Below are 24603 nucleotides of genomic sequence, written 5' to 3'. Positions count from 1 at the left end.
GCAGCATGGTACGTTTTAAGCTTTTATTTAGTGAGAAAGATGCATAGAAGGGTGAGAGCTTATTTAGGGGAGAGAAGTGAATGGGGGTTCATACCGAGCACCAGGAACCAGCCATGTGGATGAGTATCTAGGCCAGGAAGCCTAGAGCACTTGGCCCAAAAGCCATGTGCCCTGGAGGCGCAGGGCTACAGCAAGCCCTGTCCTGGCGAGAGGCCAGGGAAGAAGAGCAGGGCAGAGCCTCGAGCACACTGAGCCCCAGGCTTTTAACCCACTCCAAAGGGGAGTGGTTAATTAACCTGATTGGCTGGTGGGCACCCCGGAGTGGCCAGGTAGGGGAATGAGGCCACAGGTAGGAGGCATCAGGTAGGAGCATGAGGTCACACAGGGGCGTGGTCTTCCAGTTCACAAATCTGACCAATTTTAACCTGTATGCCTGCCTACTTCATTCCCCCCTCAGAGACTCCAAACCTTAATCTTAAGGGGATGTTGATGGGCATCGAGTCTCCATCTTCTGTAGCTACTTCCTGCTGAATGCGGGCTCAGACCCTGCCTGTTCTCGGTCTGGCAGTCTCTGCCTATCTCATCTAATGAGTTCACTTCACGAGCTGGATCTCTTTCAGTCACTGCCATCCTCAGAGTCTCCTGCATGGTCATCATTTTTCTCAGGAGCTGCTGGGTTCTACTGGGTTCTTTTAGATATAAACAAAGGTCCATTGTCACTCTGGAGTGACCGTGGGAGTCCAAAGTGTGGCACGATGTCTTTCAACAAGGCTTTAAGCACCTCGTGTGCTTTCTCCGTTTGGGTTGAAAAGGCTTCTATCCATCCTGTAAAAGTGTCAATACAGACTAGAAGGTACCTATAATTACTTGTAGGGAGCATATTGGTAAAATCAACCTGCCAATCTTCACCTGTTTATGTTCCCCTCCTCTGCACAGGAGTCAACAGGGGAGGTGGCCTTACGTGGTGAGGGTTATTCTGTAAACATAGTGGCCAAGAACGAGTCACTTCCTTTATGACCATATCTGGTCCCTTTCCTCCAAAAGCTCGGGAGACCAGTTGTGCTAAGGCATCTCTTCCCAAGTGGGTAGAGCTGTGTAATTTTCCATTAAGTGGCCATTGGTAGCATAATTCTGTGATTTAGCATCTACTATCCATTTGCTTTTTAGTATAGCCTCGCTGTTGAGCCCATTAATTTTCAGGCTCCGTATAGTGAGGTTCCTTAGCTACTTCCACAGATTGACATATAAGGGCCATTTCCAAACTTGCCTGTGTAGCTGCTCTATCTGCTAACGCATTTCCCTGGTTAATATAATTTTCTCCCTTCTGATGTCCCTTGCAGTGGATGACGGCCACTTCTAAAGGCTCCGGGACTGCCTGAAGTAGAGCCAGTATCTCTTTCCCATATTTAACAGGGTAACTCTTTGCAGTCACTAAGCCCCTCTCTTTCCAGATTGCTGCGTGTGCATGCAACACAAGGAAAGCATATCTGGAATCTATCTATCTATCTGCATATATATATATATATAAACTCTCTGGCCTTTTCCCAGTTGTAAAGCCCTAGTCAATGCAATAAGCTCTGTCTTTTGGGCTATAGTATTGTGTGGTAATTCTTGGGCTTCTATCGTCTGCCTTTCTAACTCCTTCCTTCAGATAGCTGCTGCCATCAGTAAACCATTCAGCATCTGGATTTTCCAGGGGCTCATCTCGAAGGTCTGGCCTACTAGGGTACGCCTGCCTAATTTAGAACCAGTACCCATATGGGATGCTGGAACCATAGGTGGCGACTTTATGCACTACGCCACAGTGCCGGCCCCAAGATTAGGTAATATTCTAAAGTCACAATGCTATATATATATATATACACACACACACACATATATATATATATACACTTTGAGATTTACTTTATTTACTTTAAAGGTAGAGTTACAGAGAGAGAGAGAGGGAGAGACAGAGAGGTCTACATCCACTGGTTCACTCCCCAAATCGTTGTGATGGCCAGGGCTATGACAATCCAAAGCCAGGAGCCTGGAGCTTCTTCATGGTCTCCCATGTGGAAACAGAGGCCCAGGCACTTGGGCTATCCTCTATTGCATTCCCAGGTACATTAGCAGGAAGCTGGATCAAAGTGGAGTACCCAGGACTCAAACCGGTGCCCATAGAGTATGCTGGCATTGTAGGTGGTGACTTAACCTGCTAAGCCACTACCCCTATGAGTGGTTTTTTAAAATTCATTCTTCAAATAAAAATATCTTCATTAATTCTGTTCTTTTTTTAAAAAGATTTATTCATTTGAAAGTCAGAGTTACACAGAGAGGGGAGAAGCAGAGAGAGAGAGAGAGGTCTTCCATCCGATGATTCATTCCCCAATTGACCACCATGGCCGGAGCTGTGCCGATCCAAAGCCAGGAGCTTCTTCCACATCTCCCACGTCGATGCAGGGGCCCAAGGATGTGGGCCATCTTCTACTGCTTTTCCAGGCCATAGCAGAGAGCTGGATTGTAAGTGGAGCAGCTGGGCCTTGAACCATCGTCCATACGGGTTGCCGGCGCTTCAGGCCAGGGCGTTAACCTGCTGTGCCACAGTGCTGGCCCCCATTTCTGTTCTTTCAAATCAATGAAGCAATAAGAATATATTGAACGTGTTAGCATTTGGCCCAGGTGATTTCCTTTAAGGAAATGAAGCCACTGATGATGAGCATAAACATCCTCCTGACTTTAAGCAGCATTAGTGCAAAAACCCTAAAAACTACATGATGCCTATGACAACCCTTCCATCTTAAAGTCTTGCAACTAGTTATTTGCAATAGAAAAAATAATTGAAATAATTGAAGGAACTAATTGCTAATTACAACTATAAGAAAAAAATGAGCTCAAGAAAGCATTTTAAACCATTTGGTCCATTTCAAGGATGTGGAATCCATATTATTAATAATTTGGCTATTACATTTTACTCTAAAAACCAAAATGACTGTCCTTAGTAGACTTAACTGAAACACATACACACACACACACACACACACTTTTGCTTCCCCTTCACACAGCTATCTTGTTCAGGGGTTGGCAGACTTCCTGTAAAAGTCCAAGTAGTACATATTTTAGGGTTTGTGGGCCTTATAGTCTCTGTCGCAACTGCTCTACTCTGCTCTTGTAGCATAAAATGAGCCACAGTCAATAGAAATTAATGGACATGGCTATGTTCCAACAAAACTGTATTTTGGTTTTTCTTTTTAAAAGATTTGTTTTATTTATTTGAAAGACAGAGTTACAGACAGAGGTAGAGACAGAGAGGTCTTCCATCTGCCGGTTCACTCCCCAGATGGCTGCAATGACAGGAGCTACACCGATCCGAAGCCAGGAGCCAGTAGCCAGGAGCCTCCTCTGGGTCTCCCACATGGTTGCAAGGGTCCAAGGACTTGGGCCATCTTCTACTGCTTTCCCAGGCCATAGCAGAGAGCTGGATCAGAAGATAAGCAGCTGGGACTCAAACCATTGTCCATATGGGATGCTGGCACTTCAGGCCAGGGCATTAACCTGTTGCACCACAGCGTCTGCCCCCAAAACTATATTTCTAAAAACAGATGGCGTGCTGAATGTGGCCTTGAGGTTGTAGTTGCCTAATCCCTAATCTACAGTCTTCCATACCATATTCCCAGATGAGAAAACATAGTAGAAAAAGGCAGTCTGTACTCTTTCTGATGCAAATGACTTATTCATGCAGTCTAACCTGAATACTTATACTTACCAGGAATAACAAGTTGAGATAGAGTATAAGTTAGCAATAGATACAAGATGGTGTCTCAAGTGGAGCCTATCATAAATAACCACTACAACAGAACTCCAGTCATTAAATAATCAGAGACATTACTATTTCAAGACAAGAATCCAGCATTTTAATCAACATAATCTTTTATCAGCAGATTCTTAAATATTCTTGGTTCCCTTGCACAAATTATATTTTTCTAAGGTATCAACCTACCATTGAGCAAACCAGACTTTTTACTTTTCCTATAATTATGGTATGCCAATTAAATTCTCTCTGAAAATTACTAATTTATTTCTAATTATCTACCCAATTCCTAGCCAAACTAAATCAGTTCCACAAAATATTTTTTAATAAGATTTACTTATTTATTTGAAAGGCAGAGTTGCAGAGAAAGAGAAGGAGACAGAGAGAGATCTTTCATTCGTTATTTCACTCCCCAAATGGCTGAAATGGCTGGGGCTGGGTCAGGCTGAAGCCAGGAGCCAGGATTTTCTTCCAGGTCTTCCACAAGGGTGGTAGGGGCCCAAGGACCTGGGCCATCTTCCACTGCTTTCCCAGGCACTTTACAGGGAACCAGATTGGAAGTGGGACTGCAGGTGGCAGATTAACTTACTGCATTATAGCGCCAGCCCCCTACAAAATATTTTCACAGCCTAACTTTTCAAGCTTATTGATCTGAATTGAATTTCAAATCATAATAAATTGCACTGGGAAATCAGTAGTGAAAATCTGTAACATTATCTTCCTAGTACCAATTTCTGAGAAACAGCTTCCACCCCAACCTTTTTTAGGGTTCTCTTGGTATACATAAGCTCATCCATAAGCCATTATGGTCCTGTATTTTTGTTTTCTAGGACAACTGTAGCAACATATCACAAACTGGATGGTTTAAACAACAGAAATGTACTGTCTCACAGTTCTAGAGGCTAGAAGTTTGAGATACACATGTCAGCAAGGTTGATTCCTTCTGAGAGCTGTGAGGAAGAATCAGGTTCTACTGCTTTGATGGCAATCTTTGGCATTCCTTGGCTGTGGATGCATCACCACATGTCTGCTTTCATGTTCACATGGTGTTCTTCCTGCGCACCTATCTGTCTCTGTGTCCAAATGCCCCTTTTTATAAAGACACTGGTGCTATTGGGTTAGGATCCACTGAAGTTGATAATCTGCAAAGATTCTATTTCCAAGTAAAATCATATCCACAGCTACTTGAGGTTAGGATTTTGACATCTTTCAGAGAAACACAATTCAAGTATAAGGTCACCCAGGTTAAGCCAATAAGAATCTTTCCAGGAATTTTTAGAAATAGAACTGAGAAAGTCCAGGTAGCTGATGTGTCAAATGTAAAACTCAGGAGCTAACTGGCAAATGCAATTTCTAGTACACAGATAAATCCCAGAACAGGAGATGAAAAATGTGGAGTCACGGTAGCCTTTGAGCGCCAGGTCTAGATGTGTCTGTGGCCCTGCCTCAATCCCTCCTGTCCTCTCCAAAGATTCCTTCCATATCATATGCCTCAGTAAGTTTCAAATAAGAATGTAAGCCTCTTTTAACATTTCTTACAATGAACAACATGTTTTAACATTTGTTAACAATGAACATCTGTTCTCTACTGTACTCTCTAAGAGATGCTAAAGCAAGACTGGATTGCAAAGAACTCTTCATAATGCTAAAATTATTGAAAATATATATTCCTCCAAATGCAAATATAAGACACCCAACATATTAACTAAGTAACTATTCTAGTCACCAGAAATGAAAGGTCATCAAGAGACTTTAGAGGAGCCGGCACTGTGGCGTAGTGGGTAAGGCTGCTGCCTGAAGTGCCGGCATCCCATATGGGTGCCAGTTCGAGTCCTGGCTGCTCCACTTCCGATCCAGCTCTCTGCTATGGCCTGGGAAAGCAATAGAAGATGGCCGGGTCCTTGGGCCCCTGCACCTGTGTGGGAGACCTGGAGGAAGCTCCTGACTCCTGACTTCAGATTGGCACATCTCTGGCGGTTGAGGCCAATTGGAGAGTGAACCAGCAGATGGAAGACCTCTCTCTCTCTGCCTCTGCCTCTCTATAACTCTGCCTTTCAATTAAATAAATAAATCTTTAGGGGCTGGCACCATGGCTCACTTAGTTAATCCCATACGGGTGCCAGGTTCTAGTCCCAGTTGCTCCTCTTCCAGTCCAGCTCTCTGCTGTGGCCCAGAAGGGCAGTGGAAGATGGCCCAAGTGCTTGGGCGCCTGCACCCATGTGGGAGACCAGGAAGAAGCACCTGGCTCCTGGCTTCAGATAGGCGTAGCTCCGGCCATAGCGGCCATTTGGGGAGTGAACCAATGGAAGGAAGACCTTTCTCTCTGTCTCTCTTTCTCTCACTGTCTTAACGCTACCTGTCAAAATAAAAAAAAATATTTAAAATAAATCTTTAAAAAAAGAAAAAAATTTCAAAGGCAGATTTTCACTTTTTCTTGTCTTTTAATTTCAAAAAACTACAAGAGAATGCTTTTAAAAATTGTAATAAAAAACATCTGAGTCTTAAACCTAATACATATTTAGATTATAATAAAATTTTGTTTTCAATTTAAAATGATGTCATTTAAAAAAATCTTTTATGTATTTTCATTTTATTTTAAAGGCAGAGACAGAGAAAGAAAAGTCTTCCATACCTGATTTAGTCTCCAAATGCCTCCAACAGCCACGGCTGGGCCAGACCAGAACCAGGATGTGGGAACTCAGTTTGGGTCTCCCACATGGATGGCAGGAAACCAAGTACTTGTGTCATCATCCAGTGCCTCCAATATGTGATGATGTCGTTTTTTAACCATTCAATTAAATGTCATGTAACTAAAATTCATTGCACTTGTGTTAATAAAATATATTTTTTTACCTTATAGCAGATATGTACCTATAGTGTTTTATAATACTTAATGTTGAAACAAGATCTCACTAACACCTTGCCAGAATTTTATTGTTACAAGGATTAAAGGAGCCTTCAGAAGCTATGTGACTTAGGCCTTAATTTCAAATATACAGTCATTAAATTTTAATTTCCAAAGAGAGTCCTACAGAACACAACTATCACTGGTTTTCTTTTAAAATGTCTTTGATATCATTTTGCTTTATTCAGCCAGAAGTAAAATTGCCAAGGCTAACTAAGTTTAGGATACTGTTGGCTAATATTAAACAGACTTCAAAGCTGATCTTCTTCATTCCTGAAATGTCATTTATCTAGGTAAGTTCCCTATATGTCTAGCCTCAGAAGGTTTACAGAGGGATTGAATTAGCATTTGGAGGGACTTGTCTAGAAAAACAGCATGGAAAGTAAAGGGTTAAGAATGTCCATAGGGAACTGGCATGGTGGCCTAGCAGGTAAAGCAACCGCCTGCAGTGCTGGCATCCCATATGGGCACCGGTTCAAGTCCCGGCTGCTCCACTTCCAATCCAGCTCTCTGCTGTAGCCTGGGAAAGCAGTAGAAGATGGCCCAAGTCCTTGGGAGGCTCCTGGCCTCGGATCGTTGTGGCCAACTGGGGAGTGAACCAGTGAATGGAAGACCTTTCTCTATTTCTGCCTCTCCTACTCTCTCTGTGTAACTCTGACTTTCAAATAAATAAATAAATCTTTAAAAAAAAAAAAAAAAGGATTTCATAGGATGGAGAAAAAGTCTCCTTCAGCTCTTTGCTTCCAAACCCCTGCGACATTGATCAGCAGTCTCAGGTGCTGCCAATACCGAAGGCCTTCTCCAACCCTGTGCGTGAGCTTCACCCCTACCTGTAGTTCCGAGAATTGAATTTAAAGCTGTATCAGTTAGAAAGATTGCATCTTTCAGTTTAGAATTATGTCACACGCTACAACATTGCCACTATTATTTTGAGTTATAAATTATTCAGGAAAGAATTGCTAGAGACTTGTGGGGTTTTTTAAAAATAAATAAATCACATCGCGACCAAAGAAATTTTGAATCTTCATCTTTATTTTATTATATGATGAAAAATATATATTTAGAATTAGCCAGCTGGTCTCAGTTTAGATGATTCCAATTTTGCTGGCAACATCCAAAGAATCGTAATCAGGAACCAGTCGAACATATGCCTTCTTCTCTCCATCATGGCTGATCAGTGTGTTGACCTTGGCCGCGTCAAAGTCACAGTTTCTTCATAACCAGTTTGATCTGGTGCTTGTTGGCCTCGACATCGACAGTGAACACAGATGTGTTGTTGTCTTCCATTTTCCTCCTGGCAGACTCAGGTCCTGGGAACTTGATGATGGCATGTGGTCAAGCTTGTTTCTCCCAGGGGCACTTGTTCTGGAGGTATTTCAGTTGTCTATAACCACAATGTCTTGGGCTGTTGGAGGGTGAGCAACCTGCAGGTCCATTTTATGTGCACACCTTCCAGCACTGGGTTCTTGGCCTTCAAAGTCTTTGATTGACTTCAGCTTTGGGAGGGGCAGGAGCTCCCTTCTTTACCCTTGGGGCTATCTTGGTGAAAAGGCTGCCCTGTTTTAAATTACAGAGTAGATCATGACAATGATCTTTGAGCAACCAAGGGGCTGTTTCTAGGACAGGTGAGAAAACTAGAGAGAATCTATTTGTTTTTGTTACCATAAGAACTTGATGTTTGCAAAGTTAAATATACATTCTTTTCACTCATTTCTGTAGCTCACATGCATGCTTTCTGTACATAACAACAGTTATCAGTAGATTATCAACAACTGCTTATGTGAAAGCACAGTGCAAAAATGTGGTTAGGAACTGCCAAGAAAAAATAGCTTCCTATTTTTCAGCTTTGTAGAAAAACAAAGGGTGTGGTTAACAAAATAATGTGGTTTAAAATAGACAGAGTACTGCTGAGACATCTAAATCCATCAATGGTTGTTCGAGAGTATATTGTAATATCTTCTAAAGTGAGTATTTTCTAAAATCGGGTATTTTATTATATTCACAGTCAAACCTAGGGCATCATGTATTATAACTGAAAGTTGCCTTAACATTTCTGATGTCCTCATTCTACCTAGATGAGCAGGAGGGACAGACCAACCGTAAGAAAATAGTGAACTGGTGAATTAGAAGAGGTAAATTGAGAAAACAGAAAATTCAAGTTTAGAAACATTTTGAATAGATTTTTTTTTTTTTGACAGGCAGAGTGGACAGTGAGAGAGAGACAGAGAGAAAGGTCTTCCTTTGTCATTGGTTCACCCCACAATGGCCGCCGTGGCCAGCGCACCGCGCTGATCTGATGGCAGGAGCCAGGTGCTTCTCCTGGTCTTCCATGGGGTGCAGGGCCCAAGCACTTGGGCCATCCTCCACTGCACTCTCGGGCCACAGCAGAGAGCTGGCCTGGAAGAGGGGCAACCGGGACAGAATCTGGCACCCCGACCGGGACTAGAACCCGGTGTGCTGGCGCCACAAGGCGGAGGATTAGCCTAGTGAGCTGCGGCGCTGGCCTTGAGTAGATTTTTAAAATGCGTATTTGGGGCTGGGCATTTGACCTAGCAAGTAATATGTCAGGACAACCACAGGCCATTTGGGGAAGCTGGAGGTTAAGTTCCAGCTGCCTCCTGAGTCCAGCTTTCTGCTTCTCTATACCCTGAGATGCAGTGGTGATAACTCAAGTAGCTGGGCCCTGTCACCCATGTGGGAGACCTGGATTGAGTTCTAAGCTCTGGTTTCAGCCTGACCCAGCCCTGCCTATTGTGAACATTTGGAAAGTAAACCAGTGGATACAAGTTTTCCGTCTGTGTCTGTCTGTGTGAAGTCTCTCTCTTTGTCTTGCCTCTCAATGACAAAATAATAAAAAAAGAAAGTTTCTAGATAGAGGAGAAAAAAAAAAGAAGCAGAAAAAGCAGACTGAGGTAACAGAAAACAGTAGGCAAGGGATTAAAAATAGATTTACATCAAATATATGTTGCTTTAAGTTTTTCCCTTCAAGAATATTTTGAAGGAAAATTTAGCTATGATATGGAAAACACAATTGTGACCATTCAAAAATTGTAGAATTGAAACTTTGCTGTCACCATAGCAGCCCTTCTGTATCACAACAACATGTGCTGCCTATCATTTCTGAAACTCAGATCAGCTGATCTGCTACTTCGTTTGCTATGTGATCCCATGGCTCACATCTTCTCCATCACCACTCCAGGACTGGTGTCCACAGGGGGATACACTAGACATAATGGTCCCGGAACACTGAAGTATAACTTTCAGAGGAGACAGTGCCTGGTCTATAGGCAGCCTACAGAGATAATAGGAATTTTGCAACCCCTAATGGAATAACTAATTCAGGCAAGGATCATCAATGGATGCTGAAATCTTGGTCTCAAAGTATTATTCCACAGGTAACTTATTAATTACAGTAAGGAAAGTTTAACCTTGCAATGGAGCAATCGGGCAGTCACCATCTCAATCAAGTAATCAGATTTAGTCCAGCCAGCGCTGCAGCAACCTGGCATTGATCTTGGTACTTTAACCTGAATCTAATTGTGAGGAAACAATCAAGCAAATATAGAATTTGGGGCACTCTTCATGGCAAGTGACCTGAACTTTTCTAAAAAGATAATGGCATGAAGAACAAAAAGTGGACAACTGGTTAAAAGGTATGAAAGACATCATACTCAAATGCTATATAGGATCCCCAGTTGGTTCCTACAAAGAAAAAAGCCACAGCAATAAAACACACTGTGAGACAGACAAACCTAAAAATAGATGCACTATTAGATATTATTGAATTAATAGTTTTATTAGGCTTAAAAAGATTTGTTCTGTAGGAGAATGTCCTTATTTTTCAGAGATGCATGTTAAATATACTTGGATGTAATAAGATACATGAAACTTCTTTTCTTTTTTTTTAGAATTCATTTATTTATTTGAAAGAGTTACACAGAGAAAAGGAGAGGCAGAGAGAGAGAGAGGTCATCCATCCACTGGTTCACTCCCCAACTGGCTGCAACAGCTGGAGCTGCACTGATCTAAAACCAGGAGCCAGGATCTTCTTTTGGGTCTCCCATGTGAGTGCAGGGGCCCAAGGAATTTGGCCTTCTTCTGCTGCTTTCCCAGGCCATAGCAGAGAGCTGGATCAGAAGAGGAGCAGCTGGGACTCAAACTGGTGCCCATGTGGGATGCTGGTACTTCAGGCAGTGGCTTTAACCACTATTCCATATTGCCAGCACCATAATAAAATTGTTTTTAAAGTGTTCTAAATAAAAATTTGGATAGCAGGGAAGTATCAGGCAATTCTCTGGCCCTGAAGCCAGAGAATCTAGTGTTTTTTATCTTGGACAATGAACTCCAGCCCTCTAAATATGAAAAATTTAACCCAGGGACCAAAGCAGTGGAGTAGTGAGCTAAGCCTCTGCCTGCAATGCCTTCATTCCACATGGAGACAAGTTCTAGTCCCAGCTGCTCCTCTTCTGATCCAGCTGCTCCTCTTCTGATCCTGGCTGTGTGTTGCAGTGGTTTAAAGCCCTGGCCTGCAGCACCAGCATTCAATATGGGTGCCAGTTGTTCCACTTCCAGTCCAGCTCATTGCCATTGCACCTGGGAAAGCAGCAGAGGATAGCCCAAGTGCTTGGGCCTCTGCACCAATGTGGGAGACCCTGAAAAAGGCCCTGGCTCCCGGCTTTGGATCGGCCCAGCTCCGGTAGTTGCAACCATTTTAGAGTGAACCAGGTCTCTCTCTTTCTCTTTTTCTCTACCTCTCTGTGTAACTCTTTCAAATAAATAAAATAAAACTTTTTTAAAATTTCTTTTTAAAAGATTTATTTTATTTATTTGAAAGGCAGAGTGATAGAGAAGGAGGGAGAGATCTTTCATCTGCTGGTTTACTCCCCACAATAATTACAACACCCAGGCTGGTCCAGGCTGGTCCAAGCTAAAGCCAGGAGCCAGAGCTTCATCCAGTCTCCCACTAGGTGGGCAGAAGACCAAGTACTTGAGTCATCATCTGCTACTTTACAGGTGCAGTAACAGGGACCTGGATCAGAAGCAGAGCAACCAGGACTCGAACCAGGACTTTGATATGGGATGCCAGCATCACAGCCTTCAGATTAACCCATTGTGCCACAACTTCAACACCTAAAAACCAAATATTCTTTTAAAATTAATTTATTTGAAAGGCAGTGTTATGGAGAGAGACAGACAGATATCTTCTGTCTGCTGATTTACTCCCCAAAGTGTCTCAACAGCAGGAGCTGGGCCAGACCCAAGCCAGGAGCCAGGAGCTTCATCTGGGTCTCCCACATGGGTGGAGGTGTAGGGGCCCAAGCACTTGGGCCATCCTCCCCTGCTTTCCCAGGCACAGCAGCAGGGAGCTGGATTAGAACTGGAGCAGCCAGGACTCAAACTGGAGCCCTTATAGGAGGCTGTGCCACAACCCTGGCACCTGAAAACCAGCTATTAACATGAGACGTTCATGGTTTTATTTCAAGTGTGTTGAGGACCAATGGATGACAATTGAATGGGAAGAATGGAATAATCTAATCATCATACTGGCACTGGAAATCTGGGGGGAAATGACAGGCCTCCAGGGCTTCTAGCTGCCCAAGAACCTGCTTGTGCTCTTGAAATACTGAGATGCAATGCCTGGAAAACACAAACGATGTCCTCCCATCCAGAAAGAGAAAGAAAAACGCACCACCTCATCTGGTGTAGCAGAAGGTCAAGCTGTCCAGAACACATGCTGAGGCACCCATTGCTAGCAGTGAGGAAGAAAACTTTTTAGGAAGACACGTGATTGTGTCACTCAAACTCATTTCCTCCCAAGCCCTAGGAAATGCTCCAGATATTTGGCAGAAGTGCCTACACACTAAGAGGCAGGCTGACACTGGGATCCGAAAACAGCTGTGAGTGTGGTGAGAAGGAAACACTTCCACTCCCCTGTGAGAGCAGAAAGGATGGCAGCTGCAGCGAGAGAGGTGGATGGCCCAGAGCCAAAGGGACTGGGCTAGGGAGTGCAGAGCGACAGCTGCCACACAATCCCTATGCAGAGGGCAGGAACACAGGGATGTGGGAGGACTGAGAGGTCCAGGGGCTTAAACAGGCAAATTTTGAAGTCAAATCCTGGAAGTTCCTTTTTCTCCACCCTCCTGCCCCACAGGGCTATTATGCTCAGGAAAGAGGAGGCACAATTAGATCAACTAAATTGCATTCTCTTTTTTGAATCGAAATTGCAGTCACAAAACAGGTCATGGAAGATCTGTCTGCCCTAGCTCATAGATCTCCTATATTCCAAAATTGCACTCTGGCTGAATTTTTAAACAAATCCTGGGTTAGACCTCCCAATGAAGCTTAGATCTGAAGATGTTGAAACTAGCTTCTGATGGCTGATGAACAAATTGAGACATTCTCCTTCATGTCTCAGACCCTGCTTCTTCATGCAGTGCCTCTATTTTTAAACCCTTCTGTTGTGATACCTAGATAAAAAGCTGTACGATTTGGGGCAGGAAAAGAGTAGGAGATTTATGGTGATTGAAAAAATAAAATAAAATAAAAACTATGCCTACCCTCATAGATTCCTTCAACTGGCTGCAACCCAAACTCACAAAAGCAGCACCTCTAAGTTACAGAAATTGAACTCAGTGAACTCGGAAAATTCCTCCAGTATCTCTTTTCATTTGTTTCAAATTTCCTTAAAGATTGGCACACCTTGTTGACTAGCATTTGGTGGGTACCAATTTCTCTGTGGGATAACATAGTTTTTTCCTCAAAGTTCTTCAGCTCTCAGGAATCAAGGGAAAAATCTAGCCAGGTCCACAGTACCTTGCCAAGAAAGAAAATCAGGAACCAGGGTAATGTGAAGCAAGGAGCCATCCTTATCATGTGTTTCAGGATGAAAAAATTTAAATTTAGTTTTATACAATAATGGAATCCCAAACTATATTTTCTGTAAAACTTTGGACCCTGAAGAACTCCCCTTACATCCCTAAAGGCTAAAAGGAAGTATTGAGAGAGAAGAGCCAAGAGATTAGGTTTTTTTTTTTTTTTTTAAGTAGACTGGAGGGAAGGGGAGAAGAGGGAAAAAGAGAGGAGACTGTAAGAGAGAGAGAGAGACAGAGAGGAGAGAGAAGAGAGACGAGAGGAGGAGAGGAGCCAAGAGAGAAGAACCAAGAGCTAGGGTTATTATTAAGGATGATGTAAATAGAAACAAAAACAAGAGGAGGAGAGGGGACAGCATTGTGGTGCACCCGTTTAAGCCACAGTCTGTGATGCCAGCATCCCATATCACAGTGCCCATTCAAGTACCAGCTACTCTGCTTCCCGCCAGCCTCCTGCTAATGCTCCTGGAAAGGCAGTGGATAATGGCCCAGATGGTTGGGCCTTTGCCACCAATCTGCAAGAGCAGGATGGAGTTCGTGGCTCTTGGCTTCAACCTAGTCAAACCCTGGCTGTTGTGGCCATTTGTGGAGTGAATAAGCAGATAGAAGATTCTTTCTCTCTGCGTCTCTCTTCCCCTTCTCTCCTCTCTCTCCCTATCTCAATGTTGCTCTGCCTTTCAAATAAATACATCTTTTAAAAAAAGATAAGAAACAAGAGGTCAAGTGTCTAAACTCAGAATTTGGAAGAGTTTTAAAAAGTGTATCTGTTGGCCATTTAGTGGAATTTGAATTAGCTTACTGCTAAATGTTATAAGTGAAGGTGGTGGTCTCACTATTAGCTGCTTTCCAAAGAGCCATTTCTTCTTCCTGTAAAAAGAATCCTGATTTTGTGGCCAGTCTTAGAGGATGAACCATAGTCTAAGCCAGAGGACAGCAAACTTTCATTATAAAGCCCAGGTAGTAAATATGTGAGGTTTTGCAGAGCAGATAGTCCGTGTCACAGCTGGTCAACTTTGCTGTTGTAGTGTGGAAGCAGTCATAAATGGAGGATATAAACATGCATGGGAATGACTGTATTCCAATAAAACTTTATTTACAAAAACAGGCCCTGGTTGAATTTGTTCTACAAACTTCTGGTCTAAGGCAGTCATAGGAAACCACTCCTCTTTGCCAATGACTGATCTAAGCAGATGCCAGGGATCCAGTGCGGTAAGGGGAAGTCTGCTAGCAGATTTCTCATAAATATTTTGCTTCACGTTAAAACAGAGAGAATATAAGGAGGTCTCTTCATCCTTTCTCTCTGTTCCACTGGGAATACTTGTGTTGGGACACGATGCTTGAAGCTGTGGTAGGCATCTTGTCCTCATCTTGTCTGTATGTTGGTAAATAGAGCTACCAAGCTGAGTGGTGCAATGGCAGAATGAAAAGATGGCCCAGTGTTCACTCAGTCACTGAACTGCCACCTACCTCCAGAATTCCTGTTAGCGATAAGCGTCCTGATAATGAAGTCTCTGCTTTTCTGTTACTTGTAGCTGTAAGAGTCCTTACCTGATATATCAGCAGAATTTCAAAATGTGAATGAAGCAATTTTAATATTACCCTTAAAGTCTTCTGAAAAGCTTGGGTTATTTTCCACCATAGGATCAGGAGTTCCTATAAAAGGCAAGCAAGAATTGAAAGAAAAAAAGCACTTGATTTCTGCAGTAGAAGCTGTAGAAGTGGATGGAGACTGCATCCATGCTGTCTACAGCCACCAAAGAGGAAATGCCATACTTATAAAAAGAGGTCATTTTTACACATGAGATGACTTCACATTGTATAAGCCATCCCAGAGTGTGCATTAGCAGGAAACTGAAAGTGGATGTTGGACTTGAACACACACACTTCAATATGGGATTCTGGCATCTGAAGTGGCACCGTACTGCTGTGCCAAATGTCTTCCCCTTCACTCCACTTTCATGTGTAAATAAAATTGTATTTGAAAACAGCAAAACCTGCTTTCGGCAGTTTCAGTTACTTATGGTCAAGCATGGTCCAAAAATATTACATAGAAAATTCCAGAAAAAAAGTCATAGGTTTTAAATTAAATTACACAGAATCCTCAGTGGTATGATGAAAACACGCTGTCCTACTCTGTCTCACCAAACACAGATGTAAATGAACCTTTTGTAAAGAGTACCCACACTATAAATGCTACCCACTTATTTGTCAGTTATCAGATTGGCTATCATGGAATCACAATACTTGTGTTCAAATAATCCTTATTTTATTTTTAGTTATGGTTGCTAATCTCTTACTGTTCCTTTTTTTTTTTTTAAGATTAATTTGTTTATTTGAAAGGCAGAGCTACAGAGAGAGAGGAGGAGGAGAGATCTTCCATCTGTGGGTTCATTCCCCACAATGGCCACAATGGCCAGGGTTTGGCCAAGCCAAATTCAGGAGTCTGGAACTCCACCCAGGTCTTCCACATGGGTACAGGACCTCAAGTGCTTGGGCCATCTTCTCCAGCTTTCCCAGGTGCTTTAACAGGGAGTTGGATTGTAAGTGCAGCATCTAGAACTTGAACCAGTGTCCACATGGGATGCCAGCACTGCAGGCAGCAGGTTCACCTCTACACCACAACACCGACCCCAACTGTTCCTAATTTATGAATTGAACTTTATCATAGGTATGTATGTGTAGGAAAAACTATGATTTGGTATTATAATGTGGTAAGTTCGCTGGAAGTCTTAGAATATATCCCCCATTGAAGAGGAGGGACTATCATATTGACTATGGCTGTTTTAAACCACAAATGTACAGCTGAGACATTGCAACAGGGAACATGCAGCTGGTAAAACCTAAAATATTTGCTCTGGCCCTTCACAGAAAGTTTGTGGACACTTGGTTTAGAAAATAATTGTCATCACTCCTAGTCTGGTCTGCAAATTTAACAATTATTCAGCCAATCTCTTCAAGTGATAGATGAAGAAAAAAGGTTCTGGAAGTTTAAGTCATGTGAATAGACAGTGTCAAACTAAGACTCATTACATACCAACCATGAAAAATAATCATTAGGTACTAGCAAATGAATATTCTTGATTGAATATGACCATGTCTGCATGTTTGTTAAAATATGTTTTAATTTTGAGGATTTCAGAATTTTCTATAGCTTATATTTCTTGACAAAGGCTCATTCTGTACCAATAACTGGTGATCTACACATAAAATTTTATTTTAATTAGCAACTGCTTATTCTTTGAAACAGAGGTAAAAATAATTTATGCTACAGGTAGTCAGTGAATTCAGTCCTTATCATTTCAATTTTTATTCTCTACATTATTTTTCAATTTATTTGTATTAGAAAGAGTTACACAGAGAGAGGAGAGGCAGAGAGAGAGAAACAGAGAGAGAGGTCTTCCATCCACTGGTTCACTCCTAAATTGGCCGCACATCCAGAGCTGCGCTGATCCAAAGCCAGGAGCCAGGAGCTTCTTCCGGGTCTCCCACGCAGGTACAGGGGCTCAAAGACTTGGGCCATCTTCTATTGCTTGTCTAGGCCATAGCAAAGAGCTGGACTGGAAGTGGAGCAGCCGGGCCTTGAACCGTTGTCCATATGGGATGCCGGCACTTCAGGCCAGGGTGTTAACCTGCTTCGCCACAGCACCGGCCCCAACTCTACATTATTTTTTTAATAAAATATACCCTAACTGGAGCTCAGAGTCCAACTTATCTCTATAGAGCAGAGCCAGTATCTTAGAAAGAATGGGGAACAATGACTTCTAAGTATCATAAAATTGACATATTTGAATTCAATATTTTAATCAGAAGAGAATACCTAAAACCCTTAATAAGAGTCCACTTACTAATATTTTGGGCAAAGATATTTGGTTATAATTCAACAGAAGAGAAGCATGAAACTACAGGGCAAGAAGGGAAAGGCTATAGAAAAGTCCACAGACACAAGTGAAAACTTGATTCAGTGGAAATGATATTGTTCAAAAGGACAGAAACCTGGATCCAGAATGCAATCGTATGGCTAAACAGCTTTTAGGTTGGACAAGTAAGGAAGCTTTTTGAAATTCAACATAGTGGCCAGCCCCGCGGCTCACTAGGCTAATCCTCTGCCTTGCGGCGCTGGCACACCGGGTTCTAGTCCCGGTCGGGGCGCCAGATTCTGTCCCGGTTGCCCCTCTTCCAGGCCAGCTCTCTGCTGTGGCCAGGGAGTGCAGTGGAGGATGGCGCTTGGGCCCTGCACCCCATGGGAGACCAGGAGGAAAGACCTGGCTCCTGGCTTCTGATCAGTGCACTGGCAACGGCGGCCACTGAAGGGTGAACCAACGACAAAGGAAGACCTTTCTCTCTGTCTGTCTCTCTCACTGTCCACTCTGCCTGTCAAAAAAAAAAAAAAAAAGAAAGAAAGAAATTCAACATAGTAATTTGTTAAGTGAGGAAGCTACACTGGATCAATGGGTGCCATATTTTGTTCTAGTGAAATGGTGATTTTATATGATGATTGACAGAGGTGTCTACAAATAAGATTTTAAAATTTATATTTATTAAATAAAAGTTTAAGAAAAGAAAATCACAGAAAAAAATTTTAAAATAATTGAAATACAAATATACTGCATAGTTGTACATAATGTTCTCAAATTAGAAATTTATAATCTACTTTAGTATAATAAAAGTTTAGAGAACTCAAAGTTAAGTGTTTTTAAACCAATTTATTTCCCAAAGTTATTAAATGACAAGACTCACACCTTTGTATTTTTAGAACTACTTACTAAGATATGGAATAAAACTGGCTTCATAGGACACAATTTGAGACCCCCACACACAACTCTAGATGATTCCTGGAGAGTGTTAGCACTTTGAACATACATAAAGCATGACAGAACAACAGAGTATGAAAAGGGTGCTGTGGTTATCTGTTAGAGTGTTCAGGGAAAGCTACTGTGAAGAAGTAACATTTGAACAGAGACAAGAATGTAGTGAGTTACTAAATCATGGGAAGATCTGGGGAAGAGCTTGGTAGATAGAGAATACCAACAGAAAAGCTTGGTATATTAATGGATAACAAAAAGGCCAGCGTGCCTATAACAAAGTGAGAGGGAGAATTATAGCAATTGAGATCAAACAGGTAGGCTGGTCCATGAGTAGGAGGCCAGCTTATGTGGGGTCTTGTTAGTCATAGAAAACAATTTGAATTCTGCTCTGAATAAGGTGGCACTCCATTTGAACAGAGAGTTTGGAAGCAAGGCCTGACTAAATGTGATTTTCATTACAAAACATTGCTCCAAACATTCAATGCTGACTACGATGGAAAAAATGGGTAGTGGTTTTATGCTCCAGTCATTAGCAACTATAAAACTGGATAAAATGTCATGCATTACTAACAATGTGGATACAATCTGAGAATTGCATCACTAGGTGACTTTGTCACTGTGCCAACATCATAGAGTGTACTCAGTAGAACCAAGATAACTACAATGTTACTAGGCAATGTGACTTTATAGGATCACAGTAGTATATGGTCCATCATTAACCTAACAACCTTATGTGCACATGTCTGTGTATGAAGCAAGAATTTTCAAGCATGCGACAACCAGGCCAGCAAGTCCATGATCCTTTAATATAAGAAAACACAAAGTGAACCCCTATTTGCCCCTTGTTTTCTTTTCAAGAGCACTTTCCCAATCCAGTAGAGGAAGTGGGAGCCCAAACATTGAGCTTTTGCCAAATGCAGGAAAAAGAGATCAAACTTTGGTGCTACTAAAGTGACTGAAACTTATGAACTCATGAATTCCTTTTAGCATTTATGGAAGAAATAATTCTGATTTTACACAAACTCTTTTAGAAAATAAAGGAGAAAAAAACACTTCTCAATACCTTGTATGAAGCCAGAATAACCCTGATTTCAAAATCCAGACAAAAGCTTTACAAGAAAAATACACATAATATCCTTCATGAATAAAGATAAAAACAGTTCTGTAAAAATATTAACAAACCAAATCTCACAATATGTCATGAAATGTAAATCCAGAAACATGAGCTTTCACCATACTTAATAAAAAAAAAGATTGAAAACTTTCCTCTAGAAATGGAAATAATACAAGGATGTCTATTCTTGCCACTCTATCCACTGTGTATTTTCATTAGTGTGATAAGTCAAGAAAAAAATAAAATCACATATTTTAGAACAGAGAAAATAAAATTTTATGCTTAAGACATGTATAGATCACTACAAATTACAGTAAAAAATTTTAAATTGGTAAAAAATGTGTATCTGGTATTGGGGGAACACAGTGGAGGAGGTGAGAGTTAGGATCAGGGAAACTTGTTAAGCTCAATTTAAGCAGTCTCCAGGCTGATGGTGGCTTAGCGCAGGTAGTACTGGCCTTAAATGTAGTTGAGCTGGGATATATTTTTAAAGTTGGAATTACAGAAGAGCTAAATTGACTTCTAGTGAGGTGTAAAAGAAGAGAAACAAGGATTGTTCTGTTCTAAGTTAAAGTCAACACACCATTTTAAAGGAAGATAACAGAAAACTTATAAAAAAAAAGCAGCAAATTACATTTCACTATTTACATGTCAGTTACTTATTTTGTATGTATTTAGTTTTATATTTAAAAATACGTGGACTTCTACATCCAGCCAAAATGAAGTATCATGGATTAGGTTTACTGTCCCACTGGAAACAACTCAAAACCCAGTCAAAATATGAGAGACAGGGATTGGCACTATGGCGTAGCGGGTAAGGCCGCTGCCTGCAGTGCCAACATCCCATATGGGCACCAGTTTGAGTTCAAGTTCAAGTCCCGGCTGTTCCACTTCCAATCCAGCTCTCTGCTATGGCCTGGGAAAGCAGTAGAAGATGGCCCAAGTCCTTGGGCCCCTGTACCTACATGGGAGACCCAGAAGAAGCTCCTGGCTCCTGGCTTCAGATCAGCGCAGCTCCAGCCACTGCGGCCAGTTGGGGAGTGAACCAGCAGATGGAGGACCTCTCTCTCTTTTTCTGCCTCTCCTTCTCTCTCTGTGTAATTCTGACTTTCAAATAAAGAGATAAATGAATAAAATATGAGACACAATGGTTTTTCAATACAATGGACTTAAGCAATGCAAGGCAGTAGTCTCTGAGAGTCAATAGATAAATGAAGAGAATCCTATTATTACCCTAGTATACTGGCTAGAGAAAATTTCTAGGTTATAACAAGGAGAGAGAAACAAGGAAAGTCTAATGGTCATACTAAATTGAAGAGATATAATCAACAAAAATGAACAATTCATGAAATAATATTTAATCTAAAATAAAACAGGAGCAAAAACAGATGAAGTAAATAGAAAATAGTAAATTTATAGACTTAAACTCAATCCTATTAATGATCCTGTTAAATGTTAATGCCCTAAACACCTCAAATTAACAAGCGAAATTATCAAATTGAATAAGACAATAAAACTCAAACACCTGTTGTTTATAAGAAACCGAATTTTAAATATTAAGATAAAAATAGGTTAAAAATAAAATGATCTAGGAAACTATACATGTGAACATTAATAAAAAGAAAGTTGGAGTGGTTACATTAATATCAGAGCAGATTTATAGAATAAAAATATTATCAGAGGTAAAGATCATTTCATAAAGGGTATTATTTAATCATGAATTCATAATTATTCCAAATATTAATGTGCCTAATAATAGAGTTTCAAATAACATAAAGCCACAAACTAATAGACTTACAAGAGAAACAGTTAAATCATGATCCTAGTTGGAGATTTCAACATCCCTCTCTCAATAGTTGATTAAAAACTGGGGAAAGTAGCAGAGTGGCTATGGAAGACTTGAACAACACTGTTAATACTTTGATCTAACTGACATTTACAGAACACTTTACCCAACAATTTTTTCAATTACTTCTTTTTTTCTGGTTTTTATTTATTTATTTGAAAGGTAGAGTTGCAGAGGGTGACAGGCAGAGGCAGAGAGAAAGAGAGAGATCTTCCATCTACTGGTTCACTCCCCAGATGGCCACAACAGCAAGGGCTGGGCCAGATATGAGACAGGAACCAGACTTTCATTCACATCTCCCATGTGGGTACAGGAGCCAAAGTACTCAGGCCACCTTCCGCTGCTTTCGCTCATGCAGTAGCAGAGAGCTAGATTGAAAGTGGAGTAGCCAAGACTCTAACTGGCACCCATATGGGATGCCAACCCTGCAGATGGCAGCTTTACCTGCTAAGCCACAGCTCCATCCCCCTCGATTACTTCTAAAAAAGCAGACATGAATAGTAAAAAGAAAAAAAGCAAACCTAAGTACATAGTAGTCAGAAGGTGCTGAGAACAGGTATAATCCATTCACCTGAAGGACAGCACTAGACACAATCATATCAGTTAATAATTCATCTGACTATAAGGAACAGCATCTGGAAACAGCAGTAGTTTAAATGTATAAGATGGCATTTTCTTATACAGCACCAATGGATCAATGTTTTCAACAATAAAAATCTCTGATTCTGTTGACCTTTCTCTCACAAATATTGAACCATTAAAAAAAGCAGTTTAAAAACATTTTAAATGACTACATTGTCTACAATTCAATGGAAAATAAGCTGGAAAGAAAAAGGGCAGTGAAGTTTCAGTCCTTTCTTGCCACAAGTTAAAAAAAAATCCCAGAAAACTCTTGGCAGAATTATGCTCAAATATTGCTGGCCAGAACTAGATTCCACGGTGATCTTTATCTTTAGAAGAGAAAAGAGAATGGTTAAGATTCATCTTGATCATTGCTTTCCAGTAGATGCAATGCAAGTATCATATATAATTTTCCAGTAGTCATTTTTAAGTAAAAAGGAACACGTGAATTAATTTTAATGTTTACTCAATATATCCAAAGAATTATTCCAACATGCAATCATAATTTAAATTATTGAATTATTTTACTTTTTTTGTACTTCTTGAAATCTGTCAGGTAGGGGGAATTCCAAGATGGCTGACTAGGGAAAAGATGTGTTGATTACATTTTTAGGTTTATTTTATTTATTTGAAAGACAGAGTTAGAGAAAGAGGTCTTCCATCTGCTGGTTCACTCCCCAGATGGCCACAATGGCTGGAGCTGAAGCCAGGAGCCAGGAGCTTCTTCTAGGTCCCCCACATGGGTGCAGGACCCCAGGGAGTTGGGCCATCTTCTACTGCTTTCCCAGACCATAGCAGAGAGCTGGATCAGAAATGGAGCAGCTGGGACTCAAACTAGCACCCATATGGGATGCTAGCGTTTCAGGTGACAGCTTTACCCGCTGTGCCACAGCTCTAGCAGCACAGGATATAATATTAATACACAAAAATCAATAGACTTTGTATACACAAACAATTCAATGGCTGAGAAAGAACTTGTAAGGTCAGGCCCATTCACCACACCTAAAAAAAAAAAAATTAAATACCTTGGTATAAATATAAACAAGGATGTGAGAGATCTCTACAATGAAAATTCTAAAACATTAAAGAAAGAAATAGAATAAGACACACACAGAATGAAAAAGGAAAAATCTTACATGTTCATGGATTGGAAGAATTAATATCAAAATGTCCATACTACTGAAAGCAGTTTACAGATTAAATGTGATTCCAATCAAAATACCAATGACATTCTTCTCAGATCTACAAAAAAAAAAAAAAAAAAGAAGAAGAAGAAGAAGAAGAAGAAGAAGAAGAAGGGGGGGGAGGAAGAGGGGGAAGGGGGAGGAAGAAAAAAGAAGCTAAGATTCATATGGAAACACAAAAGACCCAAATAGTTAAAGCAATCTAAAACAACAAAAGCAAAGCTGGAGGCATCACAAAACCAGACTTCAAGACTTACTATAGGCAGTTAAAATCAAAATAGCACAAAAATAGACAGGTTAGACCAATGGAACAGAATAGAAACCCCAGAAATTAATCCACTCATCTACAACCAACTAATCTTTGACAAATGAGCTAAAATCAATCCCAAGAGAAAGGACAGTCTCTTCAACAAGTGGGGCTTGGAAAATTGGATCTCCATGTGCAGAAGCATGAAACAAGAACCCTACCTTATACCTTATACAAAACTCAACTCAAAATGGATCAAGGATCTGTGACCTGGTACCAACAAATTACTAAAGGAAAACATTGGGAAAACTGCAAGATGTTGGCATTGGCAAAAACTGCTTGGAGAAAAACACAGAAGCACAAGCAATCTAAAGATGAAAATAAACAAATGGGATTACATCAAAATAAGAAACTTTTATACTGCAAATGAAACATTCAATAAAGTGAAGAGGCAACCAACAGAATAGGAGAAAATATTTACAAACTATGCAACTGATAAAGGATTAATATCCAGGATCTATAAAGAGCTCAAGAAACTCAGCAGGGGCCAGTGCTCTGGTGTGGCAGGTTAAAGCCCCAACCTGCAGCATTTGCATCCCATACAGGTGCCAGTTCGAGTCCCAGCTGTTCCTCTTCTGATCCAGCTCTCTGCTATGGCCTGGGAAAGCAGTAGAAGATGGCCCAACTCCTTGGACCCCTGTGTGAGAGACCCAGAAGAAGCTCCTGGCTCCTGGCTTCAGATCAGTTCAGCTCTGGCTGTTGTGGTCATTTGGGGAGTAAACCAATGGAATGGAAGGACTCTCTCCCTCTCTCTCTCTCTCTCTCTCTCTCTCTGTGTAACTCTTTCAAATAAATAAAATAATTATTTTAAAAAATAAAGAAAGAAACTCAACAACAATAAAACAAACAATCCAGTTGAGAACTGGGCATGGGGCCGGCATTATGGCTTAACAAGTAAAGCCGTCGCTTGTGACACTGGCATCCCATACAGATGCTGGTTTGTGTCCTGGCTGCTCTACTTCCTATCCAGCTCCCTGCTTACATGCCTGGGAAAGCAGTGGAAAATGGCCCAAGTTCTTGGGTTCCTGCACCCATGTGGGATACCCAGAAGAAGCTCCTTGTTCCTGGCTTCAGGCTGGCCCAACTTCAGCCATTGTGGCCATTTGGGGAGTGAACCAGCAGATGGAAGATCTTTCTCTGTGTCTGTCCCTCTCTCTTTCTG

The 24603-nt window shown here is 41.2% G+C and overlaps 1 long non-coding RNA gene across 1 annotated transcript in view; it reads left to right on the top strand.

Moving 5' to 3' along the window:
• Window positions 1–6648, top strand: part of LOC149123563 (uncharacterized) — a 62725-nt gene extending 56077 nt beyond the window's left edge. The window contains exon 3 of the long non-coding RNA XR_016216242.1: window positions 6392–6648. This is a non-coding gene — a long non-coding RNA (uncharacterized LOC149123563). The remainder of the gene's footprint in view (window positions 1–6391) is intronic.
• The last annotated feature ends 17955 nt before the right edge of the window (window positions 6649–24603 follow it).

Source organism: Oryctolagus cuniculus, chromosome 11 (assembly GCF_051225735.1).
Source record: "Oryctolagus cuniculus isolate XC-2025 breed Fujian yellow rabbit chromosome 11, ASM5122573v1, whole genome shotgun sequence".
Lineage (NCBI taxonomy): Eukaryota > Metazoa > Chordata > Mammalia > Lagomorpha > Leporidae > Oryctolagus > Oryctolagus cuniculus.
Note: the sequence above shows the minus strand (reverse complement) of the source record. Positions and strands in the feature narration are given on the sequence as shown.